The sequence below is a fragment of the Pristiophorus japonicus genome, chromosome 3 (genome assembly GCF_044704955.1).
Source record: "Pristiophorus japonicus isolate sPriJap1 chromosome 3, sPriJap1.hap1, whole genome shotgun sequence".
Lineage (NCBI taxonomy): Eukaryota > Metazoa > Chordata > Chondrichthyes > Pristiophoridae > Pristiophorus > Pristiophorus japonicus.
The window spans coordinates 330,030,197-330,050,868 of record NC_091979.1 but is presented as its reverse complement, the minus strand read 5'-3'; the positions used below and the strand labels follow the sequence as shown (position 1 = coordinate 330,050,868).

Genomic DNA, 20,672 nt, shown 5'->3' with positions numbered 1-20,672 from the left:
TTGACCACAACTCTGAGTAACCCCTTTTTGTGTCGACATTGCAAATATCTCAGCTTGACATTTTCTTTTAGCCATTTTCCCATGATTCCCTATCACCATCCTTTTGCTACCTTCTCTACCACTTTCGCAATCCTTTTTCACATTCTCATTCCCCCCTTTTATCATTCCATGATAACCCTGGTGATTATTCCAGGAGTATCGCATTCAGCCGTTCGCATTCTTGTTTCTCATACTCTTCTTGATTCTCGAGTAAATCTTTAGTCTGTTGAACCAGATTCCGGGAGCCCGTGACTGTAAGAGTTTGCTCCAATTTTGCCATCATTACTTTACAACAGACATTAAAGCAACCAATAATCAGACAACAGGTAACTATTATCATAACGAGAATAACTGCTCCATGTATTAAATAAGATCCCCAGGATCCTCCAAATAACCAATCCAACCAACTATTTCCTTTCTCTGGGTATACCCCCTTTTGGGGCATGGGACAGTGAGTGGTCCTATAGTTCCTACTGCAAAGAGGACCGGGAGGGTCGGTGTTGCTGTCTTGAAGGTGCCGTTAAGGAGGAACACGAATCCTTCCTTAGCTCTATAACACTTTACGTCAGTGTTGCTAACCCTCGTGAACTGCTTATACCACCAATTGCTAGGTTCCCTTGAATTTGAGCCTGATCCTACCAATTGGTAAGCATCAAACTCAAGCTGACATGAGTTCCGTTACACTGACTGCAGATAACTTGCCTTCCTGCGGTCACGTTCAGGCATCTTTGCTCGTTACAGGTACAGGTAAACTGGCCTTTACGCACTCGACAGTGCTGACGGGCACACTGTGTCTACACACAGGTGGCATTCCCGGGGACCAGGGCATATACACAACCCCACCCTTGTCCTGAGAAGCAAAGCAGGTAGCTTGCAATGTCCAAGCATACCACTCCGTTCTTTCCCTGGGATCCCCTGTACTCAGGATTCATGGAGTCTATTAATTCCACACATCTTCCCGGTATACCCCTTCTATATTCGCCCATTTATCCCTCACAGGGTGCGTCCGAGGTATCTGCCGTATATAAGTCGCGGGGGGTCCACCCAGGGGGGGCCACGAACAGGGCCTCTACTGATTGGGCTAGTGGGTAACACACAGTTTGATTGCCATGCAATTGGGTATGGGTCTGATAAAATAAGTTATCCTGTAGCCCTTCTAGTTCTGCTAGGTAGCACAATTATACCTGCTAGCTTACACATGCTTAAATAATTTTAGACGATACTATACATTTAACAATAAGATAAGGACAAATCAAAAACAGCTAAGTCTGTTTGTTCCTTTCTTTTCCCGTGTTCTTGGCGTTTTTCTTCCTGCCCTAAGGATGTGGTTTATTCAGCTATGGAGGAGAGGAAGTCTGGAACAGAAACAAGGGTTAGGACGACCAGTGAGAGGCTCATTATGAAGTAATAAGTTTAGAGTGGTGCAGGTGAACCCAGGCGCTTCTCCCCTCAACCTCAGCTGCAGTGGGGGTAGTGAGTAACACCTGAAAAGACCCCTCCCATCGTGGCTCTAATCCCTTTCGAATCCATTTCTTAATCAGGACATACTTTCCTGGTGCCACGAGGGACAATTCGGGTAAAACTGGGAGGTCAAGGTGAGCCTCTCGAACCTGGTTGTGAGCTAGTCGCAGAGCCTGAGTCAGAGAAAGAACATAGGTGGTCATCAGTCAAGCTGGGATACCATATCTAGGAACAATTTCCCTCATTAGCACCTTAACAGTTTGAGCCTTATTGTCCAGGGTAGGGTAAGCCTCAATCCATCTGCTAAACACATCTACTATTACCAACACATATTTGTAACACTGAACTTTTTGCAACTCAATGTAGTCCAACTGCAATGTCTCAAAGGGACCTTCTGGTAGGGGCGTCTTACCCCAATCACAGGGGACTCCCTTCCCTGGATTATGCTGTTGGCAAACAAGGCAGCGACTATGATGTTCTGGGCCAACGCCTGGAGTCTAGGGTGCCACCAAGTGGCCAAAAGCGTGTCACTCGTGGTCCTTGCTCCACAATGAGTAGCAAAATGCATACATTCAATAACCCATAAGGCCAACTCGTCAGACATGCAAGTCTGTTCCGCGGGAGTGGTCCAGAGTTTAGAAACATTGTCATAAGTACATCCATAATCTTTCCACAACAGTTTATCTTTTTCAGGAGCGTCCTCCTGTGCTTTAATGACATCTTGGATGGTTGGCATTGGTTTTTCCGAGGCTAACTTATCCTTAGCAGGATTTTTAGTTTGACTCATCATTCTAGGCACCACCATTTGTTGTCCGCAAGAGGCCTGTTTAGCCTCTCTGTCAGCACAGTGGTTCCCTATATCAACCGGAGAGTTTCCGATGGTGTGGGCGGTACACTTGACAATGGCAACACGCTTGGGGAGCATGAGGGCTTGCAACAAATCAGATACTAGTTGCCTATGGGATATCTCATTCCCCTGTGAGGTCAGGAATCCCCTGTTTTTCCATAATTGTCCGAAATCATGGGCTACCCCAAAGGCATACCTAGAGTCGGTATAGATATTGACTTTGAGGTCTTTGGCCAAGATACAGGCTCGGGTGAGGGAGAATAGTTCAGCTTGTTGGGCAGAATAGGCGGTTTCAAAAGCGGCAGATTCCACGACCTGATTCTCCTGGTTTACTATGGCGTATCCTGAGATTCGTGTACCTTCTGGATTAATAGAAGAACTTCCGTCAACATACATAATACAGTCTGGGTCTTCCATTAGTACATCAACTAAATCTTCCCAAACTGGTGAGGCCTCTTGAATTAAAGATAAACAATCATGACTGGGTTCTTCCTCATCTTGGGGTGGCTCAGTAAGAAAACAGGCCGGATTAATGGCAGTACAGTGCCGAAAGGTCAGCTTAGGATTATTCAGTAGGTAGATCTCATATCTGCTTTGCCTGGCCATGGTAAGGTGTTGAGTCTTCAGTTGGCCCAGGAGGGCAGCTACGGAGTGAGAGGTGTTAAGACAACGGTAGCACAGTCTTTCAGGATTGTACAATACAGTTGAAAGGGCCGGTCATAGAGGGGCCGGCCCAAAGCCAGAGCTTGCAGCAGGGCTGTCTTTAGTTCCTTAAAGGCTTGGACGTCTGCGGTTTCTATTTCAAAGCTGCCTTCCTTATTTGTATACGGGGTGAGGTGCTTAGTCATCAGGGCAACATTAGGATCCAGGATCTGCAGTAATTGATCATCCCCAACCACTGTCCCATTTGTTTAGCCGTGCTAGGGACTGGAAACTGGCAAATCGGTTCGTCATCCGGGGAGGTTCTCTGTACAATCAAGCTACGTAATCGGGGGACGGTTGGCCAAAGGGGTTGTTCTGGGAGAAGTTAGTGTAAGATCCCTGTCCTCTCCCCCCTTGCCCCCCTCCTCTTCCTCCTCTTCCTCTTTTGTGCTGACGGGAGGGACACTCTCTACTCCAATTTCCTTCTTGCCCACAATTAAAGCATCCATCTCGTCTTTCCCAGCCCCTACCTCTTCCCATACCAGGCCGGGGACAGTAGGGCGGTCTGTAATTAGCAGGGCCCGGGCCATTTGGGTGTTTGGTATAACTGTATCCCTGTTTATCTACCCAACCCTGCACGCAACACTGCGGTTCCATCTGGTATCCCCTTGGGTTGGGTTTTGGTCCTTCCACCCGAGGCGGCTCTTCCTTTCTAGTCACGTATTCAGTCTTGACCCGGGTTGGGGGCGCACCTCCCCCCTCTCCTTTCTTTTCCTGCCAATAATATTTAACCGCCCTTTCCATCTGGGCTTTACTGTTATCTGCCCAATTCATATTATTTGTCCGGATAGCGTGAGCAATCGAATAGGGCAGGCACTGAAGTAGGATAGCGCAGAATTGAGGTGAATTATCCCCTGCCCTGAAGGTATTATCTCCTGATTGGCTTCCGTATATTTCAATAAATCTTTCCATGAATTCATCGGCAGTTTCTTCTCGTTTGGGTTTAGTTTCTAACACTGCGGCCATACTGATGGGCTTCTGAAGGTTCTTGCTGAGAGCATTAAAGATAGCGTCTAGGCGATCCTGGGCATTATTAGGGTGAGCAGTCACTAATGCATCATGGGTGGCTCGCCCCAAGTTTTCTAAGAACCGGATGTGTTCGGTCGGGCTCAGGGTCTGCTGCACTAAGGACCACAAGTCTCTTGATTCCGCATTATAAACTGAAATAGTAGTTCGAAGATGATCTATAAACTGGAGTCCGTTTGGGCTTGTCGCTTCGTTGGTGTGGGGTTACATTTATCTTTAACTCCTCTCGCCGGAGTGTAAGGTGGAGGGGGATGGGAAGAGGGCTGGGGCAAGGGGTCAGGGGCTGCAGAAGGCGCCGTTGGGCGCCGAGTCAGTGTCCATTCATCAATTTCATCATCAGCCTCGGTCAACGCAAAGCCAACCATTCGACTATGTAGTCTATTGGTACCCTTCTCAGAAGTCCCAGGGGAACTCTTAGTACGTTTCTCGTGCGCGCACTCTTTCTTTAAGACGTCTACAGTTTTAACATGTCCTCCTTCTGTCAAGGAGAATCCTAGTTTAATGGCGTTTTCCTGCCAGCTTGACAGAAGGGACTCATCTTTCAGCTTTTGACAGTACTGTCTCCATTTGGCTATTAAATCCTTTTTTAACCACCGGGACCATATAATTAAAAAAAAAAACTCAACAAACCTATCCTTTGTACATTTCCTGGCTCCGTAACTTATCATCCGAATATACGTAATTCAATAAGGTTCACACTCTTAAACTTCCCACATACAGGACAACACTACGAAGGGTTAAAAAAACTTTCACTGTTTGAAAAATTGGATGGAGCTAAAGCAAACCACAACTCCGTGGTTTCCTACACAGGCTTCCTTATCCACAGTAAAAATCATACAATCATTTCTCATTTAAAACAAATGTTCACAAGAGTCTCTCTTTTTTTTTGGATCCATGACCTTTCAGGGAATTCATAGTTTTATCTAAATTACCCATCCTTGTGTCGCCGCACGTTGGATCAGGGTCCTAATTGTCCTAATTGTCTCCACGTCGCCCTGTGGTGGTTTCAGTTATCTTACCCAGAGCCTAGGCGGACCAAGTGATATACAAGATCAACGCCGTACCTGGCGTAAGTACAATTTAAAATTTACACAGTCCCGCGTAGTCCCGCAGCTTAATTTTACGTAATTCCCTAACCTCCGCGTTTCCCTACGCGGTTCGCGCGATTTTTCTCTTCGTGTCGCTACACGGCTACGCGATTTTTTTCTTTGTGTCGCTACACGGCTACCCAATTAAATCCAATCAATGCCTAGACGGCCAAGTGATATACAAGGTCAACGTCACACCTGACTTGGACACTTATTTCCTAAGTTTAGAAAGTATTCGCCAGATCGACTTGGATCTTGTTCAGACACCACCTGTGAACCAGCGAGTGGCTAAACTTTCCTCAGACTTTTGAAACCAGAGGAAACTGGAGCAGTATTGAAATTATACTTACTCCAGTGGCCATTTTCCTCTCGTCTCGTCCAAGGCTAGTCTGGCTCTTAATTCGCAAGTTTTCGGCAGTCGTCCGTTGAGATCCCACTTCTGACACCAAATGTAGATACTGGATTCTTTTCCCTTCAATCTGTTTCAGCGAATTCACTGACACACGAACACTTTTAGTCTTAGCAACATAAGACCTTTATTAGAGATTCTCCGGACGGGACCTGTTAAGATAAAGGGGAACACACTCGAGTCGAGCCTGTCCACCTCTGTCCTGACAAGCTACGTAACAGTACAAAAGCTCAACACTTATACATTGTTACAACAGAACACATTTGAGTGACACTCAGTTTATACAATCATTGGTCGATTTCCCCCATAGCATACCCAATTGCAGGCTAACAACTCTCCAAATAGGGCGGGCTCCAGGGATGTGTTTATTGTTTCGATTTTCATAGCATTTCCCTATTTCATGGCTGGATATAGCAGCCTCTCGTCTGACTCATGTCTGACTTTGCTTTTCGCGTAACTCGTGTTTGACCACAACTCTGAGTAACCCCTTTTTGTGTCGACATTGCAAATATCTCAGCTTGACATTTTCTTTTAGCCATTTTCCCATGATTCCCTATCACCATCCTTTTGCTACCTTCTCTAGCCATCTACCACTTTCGCAATCCTTTTTCACATTCTCAACCCCTCATCCTTCTGAACTCCAACGAGTAAAGACCCAGTCTACTCAATCTATCATCATAAGGTAACCCCCTCATCTCCGGAATCAGCCTAGTGAATTGTCTCTGTACCCCCTCCAAAGCCAGTATATCCTTCCTTAAGTAAGGCGACCAAAACTGCACGCAGTACTCCAGGTGCGGCCTCACCAATACCCTATACAGTTGCAGCAGGACCTCCCTGCTTTTGTACTCCATCCCTCTCGCAATGAAGGCCAACATTCCATTCACCTTCCTGATTACCTGCTGCACCTGCAAACTAACCTTTTGGGATTCATGCACAAGGACCCCCAGGTCCCTCTGCACCGCAGCATGTTGTAATTTCTCCCCATTCAAATAATATTCCCTTTTACTGTTTTTTTTCCCCCAAGGTGAATGACCTCACACTTTCCGACATTGTATTCCATCTGCCAAACCTTAGCCCATTCGCTTAACCTATCCAAATCTCTTTGCAGCCTCTCTGTGTCCTCTACAGTTCAAGCATAACGTCCTTGGCTCTTGTATTCCATGCCTCGACTAATAAAGGCAAGTATTCCATATGCCTTCTTAACCACCTTATCTACTTGGCCTGCCACCTTCAGGGATCTGTGGACCTGCACTCCAAGGTCCTCGACACTTTCCGGTGTCGTACCATTTAATGTGTATTCCTTTGCCTTGTTAGACCTCCCCAAATGCATTACCTCACACTTATCCGGATTGAATTCCATTTGTCACTGTTCTGCAGCTTTCTTCATTATCAACCACACAACCTATTTTAGTGTCATCTGTAAACTTCTTAATCATACTCCCAACATTCAAGTCTAAGTCATTGATATATACCATAAAAAGTAAGGGACCTTGAACTGAGCCCTGCAGAACCGCACTGGATACAACCTTTCAGTCACAGAAACACCAATCAACTGTTACCCTTTGCTTCCTGCCTCTGAGCCAATTTTGGCTCCAACTTGCCACTTTGCCCTGGATCCCATGGGCTTTTACTTTCGTGACTAGTCTGCCATGTGGGACCTTATCAAAAGCGTTGCTAAAGTCCATATACACTACATCATACACACTGCCCTCATCGACCCTCCTGGTTACCTCCTCAAAAAATTCAATCAAGTTAGTCAGACATGACCTTCCCTTAACAAATCCATGCTGACTGTCCTTGATTAACCCATGTCTTTCCAAATGAAGATTCATTCACTCTGTCAGGATTTTTTACAATACTTTTCCCACCACTGAGGTTAGCTGACTGGCCTGTAATAGGAAGCGCATCCTCACATCACCCTGAACGGCCTGGCTCTGATTTGAAGGTTATGTCCCCTTGTTGTGGATTCCCTCACTATTCCTTGTGTGGTCTGCACAGAGCGGTCTTAAACGGAGTGCACTTAAACAGAATGGTTTATTTGGGAATTGGGAGAAGAGGGGGAAGAAGTTGCAGTTTTTTGCCCACACTGTTTGTAGTGCTTTGTGTTACAGGTAGATATTTAATGACATTGTCCATTAATCAATGCAGATCAAGTAAGAAGTCAAAGAACTAAACTGTAAACTAAGTAACTTAATACAAATGTAATTACATGTAATTTATTAGAACAAGGTGATACAGGGATGGCAGTGCAGGTGGTGTGCCACAACTGCAGTATGTGGGAGTTTGTGGAGAGCATTGTGATCCCGGACAACCACCTTTGCAGTAAGAGTCTGCATCTCGAGGAGCTTCAGCTCAGAGTTGTTGAGCTGGAGTCTGAGGTGTAGACACTGCGAGGGGGAGAGTTACCTGGAGACTTTGAAAGAGAATGTAGTTGTGGTGGGGGACAGTATAGTCAGAGGGATAGATACTGTTCTCTGCAGACGTTACTGGGAGTTTTGAAGGTTGTGTTGCCTGCCCGGTGCCGGGGTTAAAGAATCTCCTCCCGGCTGGAGAAGAACTTGGAGTGGGAAGGGGAGGATCCAGTTGTCGTGGTTCTTGTAGGAACCAACGACATAGGTAGAACTAGGAATGGGGTTCTGCTGAAAGAGTTTGAGGAGTTGGGGTCCAAATTAAAAAGCATTTTCAGGTTGGTAGGCTGTAACTAGTGGGGTGCCGTAAGGATCAGTGCTGGGGCCCCAGCTATTCACAATCTATATCAATGATTGGGATGAGGGGACCAAATATAATATATCCAAGTTTGCTGATGATACAAAGCTAGGTGGGAATGTAGTTGTGAGGAGGTTGCAAAGAGGCTTCAAGGGTAAGCAATTAAGAAAGCAAATGGTATGTTGGCCTTTATTACATGGGGATTTGAGCACAAGAGTAAATATGTCTTGCTGTAATTATATAGAGCCCTGGAGAGACCACACCGAGAATATTGTGTACAGTTTTGGTCTCCTTACCTAAGGAAGGATATACTTGCTACAGAGGGAGTGCAACAAAGGTACACCAGACTGATTCCTGGGATGGAGAGATTGTCCTCTGAGGAGAGATTGAGTAGACTAGGCCTATATTCGCCAGAGTTTAAAAAAATGAGATGTCATCACATTGAAACATACACAATTCTTACAGGGCTTGACAGGGTAGATGCAGGGAGGATGTTTCCCCCGGGCTGGGGAGTCTAGAACCAGGGGTCACAGTCTCAGGATCAGGGGTTGGCCATTTAGGACTGAGATGAGGAGAAACCTCTTCACTCAGGTGGTGAATCTTTGGAATTCTCTACCTAGAAGTCTGTGGCGGCTCAGTCTTTTAGTATATTCAAGACAGAAATTGATAGATTTTGAATATTAAGGGGACCAAGAGATATGGGGACAGTGCAGGAAAGTGCAGCTGAGATAGAGGATCAGCCATGATCTTACTGAATGGCAAAGCAGGCTCGAGGGGCTGAATGGTCTACTCCTATTTCTTGTGTCTTATATCCTTACAGACCTACCACGTAAATACTGTGGCTACAAGAGCAGGTCAGAGGCTGAGTATTCTGCAGCGAGTGTCTTAACTCCTGACTCCCCAAAGCTTTTCCACCATCGACAAGGCACAAGTCAGGAGTGTGATGGAATACGTTCCACTTGTCTGGAAGAGTGCAGCTTCAACACTCAAGCTCAACATCCAGAACAAAGCAACCCGCTTCATTGACACTCCATCCACCACCTTAAACATTCACTCTCACCACCGGCGGACCATGCCAGCAGTGTGTACCATCTACAAGATGCACTGCAGCAACTCCCCAAGACTTCTTCGACAGCAGCTGCCAAACCCACAACCTCTACCAGCTAGGACACGGGCAGCAGTCGCATGGGAACACCACCACCTCCACGTTCCCCTCCAAGTCACCAAGTCACCATCCTGACGGGAATATATTGCTGTTCCTTCATCGTCGCTGGGTCAAAATCCTGGAATTCCCTCACTAACAGCACTGTGAAAATATCTTCACCACACGGACTGCAGCGGTTCAAGGCGGCTCACCATCACCTTCTCAAGGACAATTAGTGATTGGCAATAAATACTGGCCTTGCCAGTAATTTCCACAACCCAGGAACAAATAAAAGTCTCCCCTCTGTTCCAAAGAGGAGTTAGTAACAGAGATTGGGAGAAGTTTGGGGCTTTTTCTTACGCAGAAGCAGGGAAGAATGAGAGCCAGCCAGATAGAGGCCCTCAAGACCATGATGGGTATTTGATCAAAGGCAAAGATAGATTTGTTCAAGGGCTTCTTCTTAGGTGATCACTCGAATCGAGGATGACTTGCTTCCACACCAAAAAGGAATGAGTTCACCGGTGTTTTAATGAAGGACCTAATATTCCAGGTCCAGAACTGCATATTGAAGGGTGGAAGATGCGTGTGCATGGATTTTTTTAACGTGTGGAGCCGTTGCACACCAGCCACCACACGGGCTTGACCAAGTGAGGTCTTGGTCCAGTGGAAGAGTTAACCAGGACGACTGGAGACCAGCTCTGCTGCACGGACCCAGTGTGCACACATATCGCAGTGTGGGCTGGGCCGTGCTGCCCCTGGGCCATCGCCTCTCCTGGGCCCCGATCATGTCACTGTGCAATCTCTCGCCACTCCTTCCCCCGACACATCTAATGTGTCCTATACCAGACTATACTCTCCTCGGCAGGATTGAATGGTAAATACTGTACTTTCACTCTGGGACTTGGCATCAAATCTGACCCTCACCCATCCAGCCTTTTGTTTATGATTTTGTGGGATCCGTGCCGTGATGGTGCAGCCCCACACTCCACTTCTGTGCCGGGCAGTGGCCCCGGCATTCTGCTCCCCGGTGACATAGTGGTGTCCCCTCGCCCCAGGATACCTCAGGGTACCCCAGTCCGCATGCACCGCTCTTGTTGGGGTTTAGAACGCAAATGCTCGGGGCCAGCAGGGTCCCAAAACCAGCTGTCAGTGTGCATGCTCAGGGCCAGCAGGGTCCCAGAACCAATGTGAGTGCGCATGCTCAGGGCCAGCAGGGTCCCAGAACCAATGTGAGTGCGCATGCCCGGCCAGCAGGGTCCCAGAACCAATGTGAGTGCGCATGCTCAGGGGCAGCAGGGTCCCAGAACCAATGTGAGTGCGCATGCTCAGGGGCAGCAGGACCGTTGTGAGAGCGCGTGCACTTGCGCGCCGAGCGACACTCTGGGTAACGGCCGAAGAGTCGGAATTACTGGCGGGAAGCGGGTTTTCTCGGGTGGAAGGACGGGCGGGAAGCGGGTTTTCTCGGGCGGGAAGCGGGTTTTCTCGGGTGGAAGGACGGGCGGGAAGCGGGTTTTCTCGGGTGGAAGGACGGGCGGGAAGCGGGTTTTCTCGGGTGGGCGGACGGGCGGGAAGCGGGTTTTCTCGGGTGGGCGGGCGGGAAGCGGGTTTTCTCGGGTGGAAGGACGGGCGGGAAGCGGGTTTTCTCGGGTGGAAGGACGGGCGGGAAGCGGGTTTTCTCGGGTGGAAGGACGGGCGGGAAGCGGGTTTTCTCGGGCGGAAGGACGGGCGGGAAGCGGGTTTTCTCGGGTGGGCGGACGGGCGGGAAGCGGGTTTTCTCGGGCGGGAAGCGGGTTTTCTCGGGTGGAAGGACGGGCGGGAAGCGGGTTTTCTCGGGTGGAAGGACGGGCGGGAAGCGGGTTTTCTCGGGTGGGCGGACGGGCGGGAAGCGGGTTTTCTCGGGTGGGCGGGCGGGAAGCGGGTTTTCTCGGGTGGAAGGACGGGCGGGAAGCGGGTTTTCTCGGGTGGAAGGACGGGCGGGAAGCGGGTTTTCTCGGGTGGAAGGACGGGCGGGAAGCGGGTTTTCTCGGGCGGAAGGACGGGCGGGAAGCGGGTTTTCTCGGGTGGGCGGACGGGCGGAGTGAGAGACGGGCGGGGAATTAAATAACGGCAAACACAAACCTGGCAGCCGGAGGGTCCCGGGAAGCGCTCGCAGCGGATCCAGCCTCGCGGAGCAGGTAAGCCGTTCTCAGAGGCACGTGACCCGGGCCCACAGCCTGATTGATGGGACCTTCCGACCAATGGGGAGTGAGCTGGAGGAGCAAGCCAGCGGCGGGTCCTCCAACCAATCGGGGAGCCCGAGGGGCGGGACTTGCGTCACTGATTGGCTGAGCCACAGGACGCGACTTTGTGCAGCCCCTTATTCAGGGCCTGAGGCCAGGGGCCTTTATTGGACACAAGGCCTCTCATCAAATGGATTTATGAAGGGGAAGTCATGTTTGACAAATTTGCTGGAATTCTTTGAGGATGTAACGAGCAGGATGGATAAAGGGGAACCAGTGGATGTGGTGTATTTAGATTTCCAGAAGGCATTCGATAAGGTGCCATGTAAAAGGTTACTGCACAAGATAAAAGTTCACGGGGTTGGGGGTACTATATTAACATGGATAGAGGATTGGTTAATTAACAGAAAACACAGAGTCAGGATAAATGGTTTATTCTCGGGTTGGCAATCAGTAACTAGTGGGGTGCCGCAGGGATCAGTGCTGGGACCCCAACTATTTACAATCTATATTAACGACTTGGAAGAAGGGACTGAGTGTAACGTAGCCAAGTTTGCTGACGATACAAAGATGGGAGGAAAGGCAATGTGTGAGGAGGACACAAAAAACCTGCAAAAGGACTTAGACAGGCTAAGTGAGTGGGCAAAATTTGGCAGATGGAGTATAATGTTGGAAAGTGTAAGGTTATGCACTTTGGCAGAAAAAAATCAAAGAGCAAGTTATTATTTAAATGGAGAAAGATTGCAAAGTGCTGCAGTACAGTGGGACTTTGGGGTCCTTGTGCATGAAACTCAAAAGGTTTACAGCATTTACAGCAAGTGATCAGGAAGGCCAATGGAATCTTGGCCTTTATTGCAAGGGGATGGAGTATAAAAGCAGCTATAAAGGGTATTGGTAAGGCCACACCTGGAATACTGCGGACAGTTTTGGCTTCCATATTTAAGAAAGGATATACTTGCTTTGGAGGCAGTTCAGAGAAGATTCACTAGGTTGATTCCGGAGCTGAGGGGTTTGACGTATATGGAAAGGTTGAGTAGGTTGGGCCTGATACATATGTAAACTTGTAGATACTCTGTACAGCCACCAGGGGGCTCATCCACTGGAGTCCCATGGGATCCCATAATCTCTTGGGAGCACAGGTATTTAAGGAAGCCTCACAGGTTGGAGAGGCACTCTGGAGACCTGCAATAAAAGACTAAGGTCACACTTTACTTTAAGTTCACAGTATTCAGTCTGACTCTTTCTTCATTTATAATAACTGGTGACGAGATACAGATTGTGAACCCTAAGATGCAGAGAACAGTGGGCATCCTGGAGAAATTCTCAGAGGGAGATGATTGGGAAACCTTCGTGGAGCAACTCGACCAATACTTCATAGCTAATGGGCTAGATGGAGAAGAGAACATTGCCAAACGAAGGATGATTCTTCTCACTATCTGCGGGGCACCAACATCTGGCCAAATGAAAATTCTGTTTACTCCAGCGAAACCCACAGAGAAATCATACGATGATGCTCCGGGAGCATTTGAACCTGAAGGAAAGTGTTCTGATGGTGAGGTACTGGTTCTACACCTACAAAAGATCTGAAGTGGCGAGTTATGTCGCTGAGCTAAGATGCCTTGCAGGACATTGCGAATTTGAAGGACATTTGGAGCACATGCTCAGAGACTTTTTCGTACTTGGCATTGGCCACGAAACCATACTTTGAAAACTTTTGACTGTAGAGACCCCAACCTTGAGTAAGACCATAGCGATAGCCCAGGCGTTCATTGCCACCAGTGACAGTACTAAGCAAATCTCTCAGTACACAAGTGCTGCTACAAGTACTGTGAACAAAGTGATGTTGTTTTCAAATTGCACATCCGTAAATGTCTGAGTCCACCATCAAGGGTGATGAATGCTAGGCCATTAACACCTTGTTGGCGCTGCGTGGGTGATTATTGTTTCCATTCATGCCGCTTCAAAGGGTACGTTTTCAAGGGCTGTGGAACAATGGGACACCTCCAACGTATGTGCAGATGAGCTGCAAATCCTGTTAGTCCTGCAAACCACCATGTTACAGAGGAGCAAAGATACACGGTGGATCACGATGAACCAGAGCCTCAGACCGAGGAGGCAGAGGTACATGGGGTGCAGACATTTACCACAAAGTGTCCCCCGATAATGCTGAATGTTGAACTAAATGGAGCTGGACACGGGCATGAGCCAGTCCATCGTGAGCAAAAAGACTTTCGAAAAATTGTGGTGCAGCAAGGCCTCAAGGCCAGTTTTAACTCCAATTCACACGGAACTAAGAACTTACACAAAGGAACTGATTCCTGTAATCGGCAGTGCTACCATAAAGGTCTCCTACGATGGAGCGGTGCACAAGCTACCACTCTGGGTGGTACCGGGTGATGGTCTCACACTGCTCGGCAGGAGCTGGCTGGGAAAGATACGCTGGAACTGGGACGATGTCCGAGTGCTATTGCCCACTGACGACAGTTCGTGTGCCCAGGTCTTAAACAAGTTCCCTTCGCTGTTCGAACCAGGCATCGGGAAATTCCAAGGAGCAAAAGTGCAGATCCACCTAATTCCGGGGGCGCAACCCATTCATCACAAGGTGAGAACAGTACAGTACATGATGAGAGAAAGGGTAGAGATCGAGCTAGACCGGCTGCAAAGAGAGGGCATCATTTCGCCGATCGAATTCAATGAGTGAGCCAGCCCGAGCGTTCCAGTCCTCAAGGGAGACAGCACCGTCAGAATCTGTGGCGATTACAAAGTAACTATCAATCGTTTCTCTCTGCAGGACCAATACCCACTACCAAAGGCCAACGACCTCTTTGCAACGCTGGCGGGAAGAAAGACATTCATGAAGCTGGATTTAACTTCAGCCTACATGACGCAGGAGCTGGAGGAATCATCGAAGGGCCTCACCTGCATCAACATGTACAAAGGTCTCTTCATTTACAACAGATTCCCATTTGTAATTCGATCAGTAGCGGCAATATTCCAGAGAAACATGGAAAGCTTACTGAAGTCAGTCCCGCACACCGTGGTCTTCCAGGACGACATCTTGGTTACAGGTCGGGACACAGTTGAGCATCTGCAGAACCTGGAGGAGGTTCTTAGTCGACTCAGCCATGTGGGGCTCAGGTTAAAATGCTTGAAGTGTGTTTTCCTGGTGCCTGAAGTGGAGTTCCTGAGGAGGAGGATCGGGGCGGACGGCATCAGGCCCACCCGATTCAAAGACTGAGGCAATGATGTGACACAACTGCGGTCGTTTCTAGGACTCCTGAACTACTTTGGTAACTTCTTACCGGGTCTCAGCACGCTGTTAGAACCACTACACGCCTTACTGCGTAAAGGGGACGAATGGGTATGGGGCAAAAGCCAAGAAAATGCCTTTGTAAAAGCTAGAAAATTGTTATGCTCAAACAAATTGCTTGTGTTGTATGATCCAGGTAAACGTTTGGTTATTATGGCGTCGGGTGTGTATTGCAACAAGCTAGTGATTTGGGGAAATGCAACCGGTTGCTTATGCATCCAGGAGTCTGTCCAAGGCTGAGAGAGCCTACAGCATGATTGAAAAAGAAGCATTAGCGTGTGTCTATGGGGTAAAGAAAATGCATCAATACCTGTTTGGGTTAAAATTCGAATTGGAAACTGACCATAAGCCACTCATATCCCTGTTTTCCGAGAGTAAGGGGATAAATACGAATGCATCGGCCCGCATCCAGAGATGGGCGCTCACATTGTCCGCATACAACTATGCCATCTGCCACAGGCCAGGCACAGAAAACTGCACCGATGCTCTCAGTAGGCTGCCATTGCCCAACCCGGGGGTGGAAATGGCGCAGCCTGCAGATTTAGTCATGATTATGGAAGCATTTGAGAGTGAGCAATCACCCATTACAGCCCAGCAGATTAAAACCTGAATGAGCCACGGCCCTTTATTGCCCCTAGTCAAAACTGTGTGCTTCACAGGAGCTGGTCCAGTGTCCCAGTGGAAATGCAGGAAGAGATAAAGCTGTTCCAGTGGAGCAAAGATGAAATGTCCATACAGGCAGACTGCCTTCTGTGGGGAAATCAGGTATTGGTTCCCAAGAAAGGAGAGACACCTTCATCAGTGACCTCCACAGTATCCACCCAGGCATTGTAATGATGAAAGCGATAGCCGGATCCCACGTGTGGTGGCCTGGTATCGATGCGGACTTAGAGTCCTGCGTTCACAGATGTAATACATGCTCGCAGTTAAGCAATGTACCCAGGGAGGCGCCGCTAAGTTTATGGTCTTGGCCCTCTAAACCCTGGTCTAGGGTCCATGTCGACTATGCAGGCCCGTTCTTGGGTAAAATGTTCCTTGTGGTTGTAGATGCATACTCCAAATGGATTGAATGTGACATAATGTCGGCAAGCATATCCGCTGCCACCACTGAAAGCCTGCGGCCCATGTTTGCCGTGCACGGGCTACCCGCTGTCCTGGTGAGCGACAACGGGCCATGTTTTACCAGTGTTGAGTTCAAAGAATTCATGACCTGCAACGGGATCAAACATGTCACATCTGCCCCATTTAAACCAGCATCCAATGGTCAGGCAGAGAGAGCAGTGCAAACCATCAAGCAAGTCTTGAAGAGGGTAACTGAAGGCTCATTACAGACTCGCTAATCCCAAGTCCTGCTTAGCTACCGCACAAGACCCCACTCACTCACTGGGATCCCACCTGCTGAACTGCTCATGAAAAGGGCACTTAAGACAAGGCTCTCGTTAGTTCACCCTGATCTACATGAACAGTTAGAGAGCAGGCGGCTTCAACAAAGTGCATACCATGATAGCGCAAATGTGTCACGCGAGATTTAAATCAATGATCCTGTATTTGTATTGAATTATGGACAAGATCCCAAGTGGCTTCCCGGCACTGCCGTGGCCAAAGAGGGGAGCAGCGTGTTTTGGGTCAAACTTTCAAATGGACTCATTCACTGAAAACACTTGGACCAAATCAAACTCAGATTCACGGACTACCCTGAGCAACCCACTTTGGATCCTACCTTCTTCAACCCCCCAACATACACACCACTGGCAACCGACACCGCAGTTGGCCACGAAGCAGAACCCATCATCCACAGCAGCCCAGCAGGACTCACCACCCCAGGCAGCCCAGCAAGGCCAGCTGCACAGCAGCCCAGCGAGGGCCCAACAGACTATTCACCTACACCAGCATTTGCCCCGAGATGATCAACCAGGGCGAGAAGGGCCCCAGATTGACTCACCTTGTAAATAGTTACTGTTGACTTTGGGGAGGAGTGTTGTTATATATGTAAACTTGTATATACCCTGTACAGCCACCAGAGGGCTCATCCACTGGAGCCCCAAAGGATCCCATAATCCCTTGGGAGCACAGGTATTTAAGGAGGCCTCGCAGTTGGAGAGGCACTCTGGAGACCTGCAATAAAAGACAAAGGCCACACTTTACTTTGAGCTCACAGTATTCAGTCTGACTCTTTCTTCATACATAAAAGGGCCTATACACATTGGAGTTCAGAAGAATGAGAGGTGATATTATTGAAACGTTTAAGATTATGAGGGCGCTTGACAAGGTGGATGCAGAGAAGATGTTTCCACTGATATTGGAGACTAGAACTAGGGGGCATAATCTTAGAATAAGGGGCTGCCCATTTAAAACTGAGATGAGGAATTTCTTCTCTGAGGGTTGTAAATCTGTGGAATTTGCTGCCTCAGAGAGCTGTGGAAGCTGGGTCATTGACTAAATTTAAGACACAGATAAGACAGTTTCTTAACCAATGAGGGAATAAGGGATATGGGGAGTGGCCAGGGAAGTGGACCTGAGTCTATGATCAGATCAGCTATGATCGTATTACATGGCGGAGCATGTTCGAGGGGCCATGTGGCCTACTCCTGCTCCTGTTTCTTATGTTCTTATAATCAAAGAAGGCGACCACTTGAGCCATCGTGAGTACATTCCAGATCGCAACTCGCTGCGTAAAAAAATGTTTCATGTTGCCTCTGGTTCTTTTGCCTTAAATCTGTGTCCTCTGGTTATCAATCATTCTGCCAATGGAAAAGTTGTTCCTTAATGGCCCTGAAATTCCGGCCTTGCCGGATCCGTACGGAATACGTACAACCCGGCGAGGCCTCGCAAAAGCCGGTTTTCAGGGCGCAATGCGCATGCGGCAAAAACCGGCTTTTCCGATCTGTCAACAGATCCTCTACATCCCCGGGAGAAGGACATCCGCGCGGGCGAGATTGAGTATTTGCTCAACTTATGCCCAGCGAATGTCCTTCAAACTCTTATACCTGATGAAAGCAGGTGCATAGCCTACTTTTAATGTGTAAGAGTTTTATAACACAAAAATAAAATTTAAATACACTTTTATAGTAAAAACCCTTCCCACTAAGGTAATTTAATTTTAAACCCTATTAAATCACATTAAAAAGAAACCCAAAATATAATTTTTTTGTAAAACATTTAATTAACTTTAATTTCAATTAATTTTAAATGTGCTTTTTAAAATGTATTATGTTGTGTTTAGGTGTTTTCGGGCGTTATTCTCATTGATAGTAATGGGAACTCGTAAAATCAGAGTTCCCATTACTATCAATGAGAATACTGCACCGTGATTGGTGGTCCAGGCCCACGTGACTGCAGCTTCTCCGTCCGTATCTAGACGACGTGGGCGCATTGTGAAGTGCGTGGAAAGAAGGCCTCCGATCGTAATCCAAGATGCCTCCGGGAGTACCAGGTACATTCCAAGAGACATTTTGGGGCAGAGCCGTTCGTCCGAAGGAAGCCTCTGACTGGAATTTCAGGGCCATCTACTCAACCAAAACTGAACGAACTGCACCACCAATCACATCTCCTCCTCCCCTCCCTTCCCCTCTCAGCATGCCGAAGGGACCACACCCTCTGTGACACCCTGGTCTATTCCGCAGTCACCCCAGCACCCCCTCCCCTTCCCAGGGCACCTTCCCGTGCAGGCGCAGGAGATGCAACACCTGCCCTTTTACCTCCTCCCTTCCCACTGTCCAGGGCCCCAAACACTCCTTCCAGGTGAAACAGCGATTTACTTGTATTTCTTTCAATTCAGTATACTGTATTCACTGCTCACAATGTGGTCTCCTCTACATTGGGGAGACCAAACGCAGATTGGGTGCCCGCTTTGTGGAACTCCGTTCAGTCCATAAGTGTGATCCTGAGCTTCCGGTCGCCTGTCCCTTTAATTCTCCACTCCCACTCTGACCTCTCCGTCCTCGGTCTCCTGCACTGTTCCAATACAGCGCAATGCAAGCTCGAGGAGCACCACCTCATCTTTCGTTTAACCACTTTACATCTTTCTGGACTCAACATCGAGTTCAACAATATCAGACCACAACCTCTGCCCATATTCTGCTCTCTTTCCTCCTTATTTAAACCGCACCACTCCTGTCCCCACCGATCTTACGTATTTTGTCTCTGTCGCCAACGGCAGCCGGTAATTATTCCGCCATTCACACCCTATCTAGACTAGACTTTTTCTAACTTCTGCCATTACCATCTCAAGTCGGCCCATCATCCCTTTGGTCTCTCAAATCTCTCTGGTCTTCCACCCTATCACAGACCTTCCCTTTTGTTCTTTCCTCCCCTCCCCCTTGCAGTGCACCTCAAGAATCTCTTCATTTCAAACATTTGCCAGTTCTGACGAAGGGTCATCGACCTGAAACATTAACTCTGTTTCTCTCCACAGATGCTGCCAGATCCGCTGGGAATTTCAGCATTTTCTATTTTTATTTCAGATTCCAGCATCCGCAGTATTTTGCTTTTGCATTTGGAATGCAGTGCGAGGGACACGCTGTCACCGGGTGCAAACACTCCTGCACAGCCCACACATCACTTGTTTCCCACTTGGCATGAAATGAATATATTAATTGTAACAATTCATTTGATTTGATTTGAAATCCTTTAGTTTAGACATTGAATCATGTTTCTCTAATTGCATTTCCCAACTCAGTTCCAAAGCCTCATTTGTTTTCTTCCTCTGAGTCCCTGAACCTCATTTGGTGAGGGATTGATAGAAACATAGAAAATAGGTGCAGGAGTAGGCCATTCGGCCCTTCGAGCCTGCACCACCATTCAATGAGTTCATGGCTGAACATGCAACTTCAGTACCCCATTCCTGCTTTCTCACCATACCCCTTGATCCCCCGAGTAGTAAGGACTACATCTAACTCCTTTTTGAATATATTTAGTGAATTGGCCTCAACTACTTTCTGTGGTAGAGAATTCCACAGGGCCACCACTCTCTGGGTGAAGAAGTTTCTCCTCATCTCGGTCCTAAATGGCTTTCTCCTTATCCTTAGACTGTGACCCCTGGTTCTGGACTTCCCCAACATTGGAAACATTGCCCTGGGAACCAACAGGAAGAGAGCTCAGAGGCCGGAATGCCCAGGGAGCAGCATGTTCTGCAACCAATCGCGGTGCTTGAGGGGTGGATCCTGAGTCAGCCTGTCAGGTGAGTCTGTGTGAACCCCTGTTAAACAATTTATCTTTTAAAAACAAACCCAAGATTTCTTTTATCAACCAAACAGTTGAACATTTGTCAGTATTTTGTTTCCCTGGGGTTCCGATTATGAGTTTCAGATATTTCAGTGCCAAGTGGACCAGATTATTCATTTCCCTCTTTCCATGTCGCTGTTAGTTAAAGGTACAGAGATTGATTTCCCCTCATTCTGCATCTGTTTGAGAGCAAACAGTGACTGGGGTGAACCCCAACATCACGCAGCAGTTTCAGGAGCGAAATGGAGAAAAATCCGAGCATGCGATGAATCTGGATTTCAAACAGCGAGGATGTGACGAGGAGGGAGAGTGTGTGGGACAGGGGATCTACAGCTTAGGGGCAAGAGATGAAAGACTGTTTCAGAGAAACTAGAACTGTGTGTTCAGAATTTCTATCCTGTACTTAGTGATGACTTTTGTAAATGATGAGGACAGATTGCAGAGTCTAGGCTTGTATTCCCTTGAATATAGAAGATTAAGGCGTGATCTAATTGAGAT

General features: G+C 47.9%; 2 pseudogenes; one reads left to right on the top strand and one right to left on the bottom strand.

Moving 5' to 3' along the window:
• LOC139256522 (zinc finger protein 850-like) overlaps positions 1-20,672 on the top strand; it is a 511,041-nt pseudogene that overhangs the window by 420,797 nt on the left and 69,572 nt on the right.
• The window catches only part of LOC139260437 (zinc finger protein 850-like), a 38,484-nt pseudogene that overhangs the window by 12,860 nt on the left and 4,952 nt on the right, over positions 1-20,672 (bottom strand).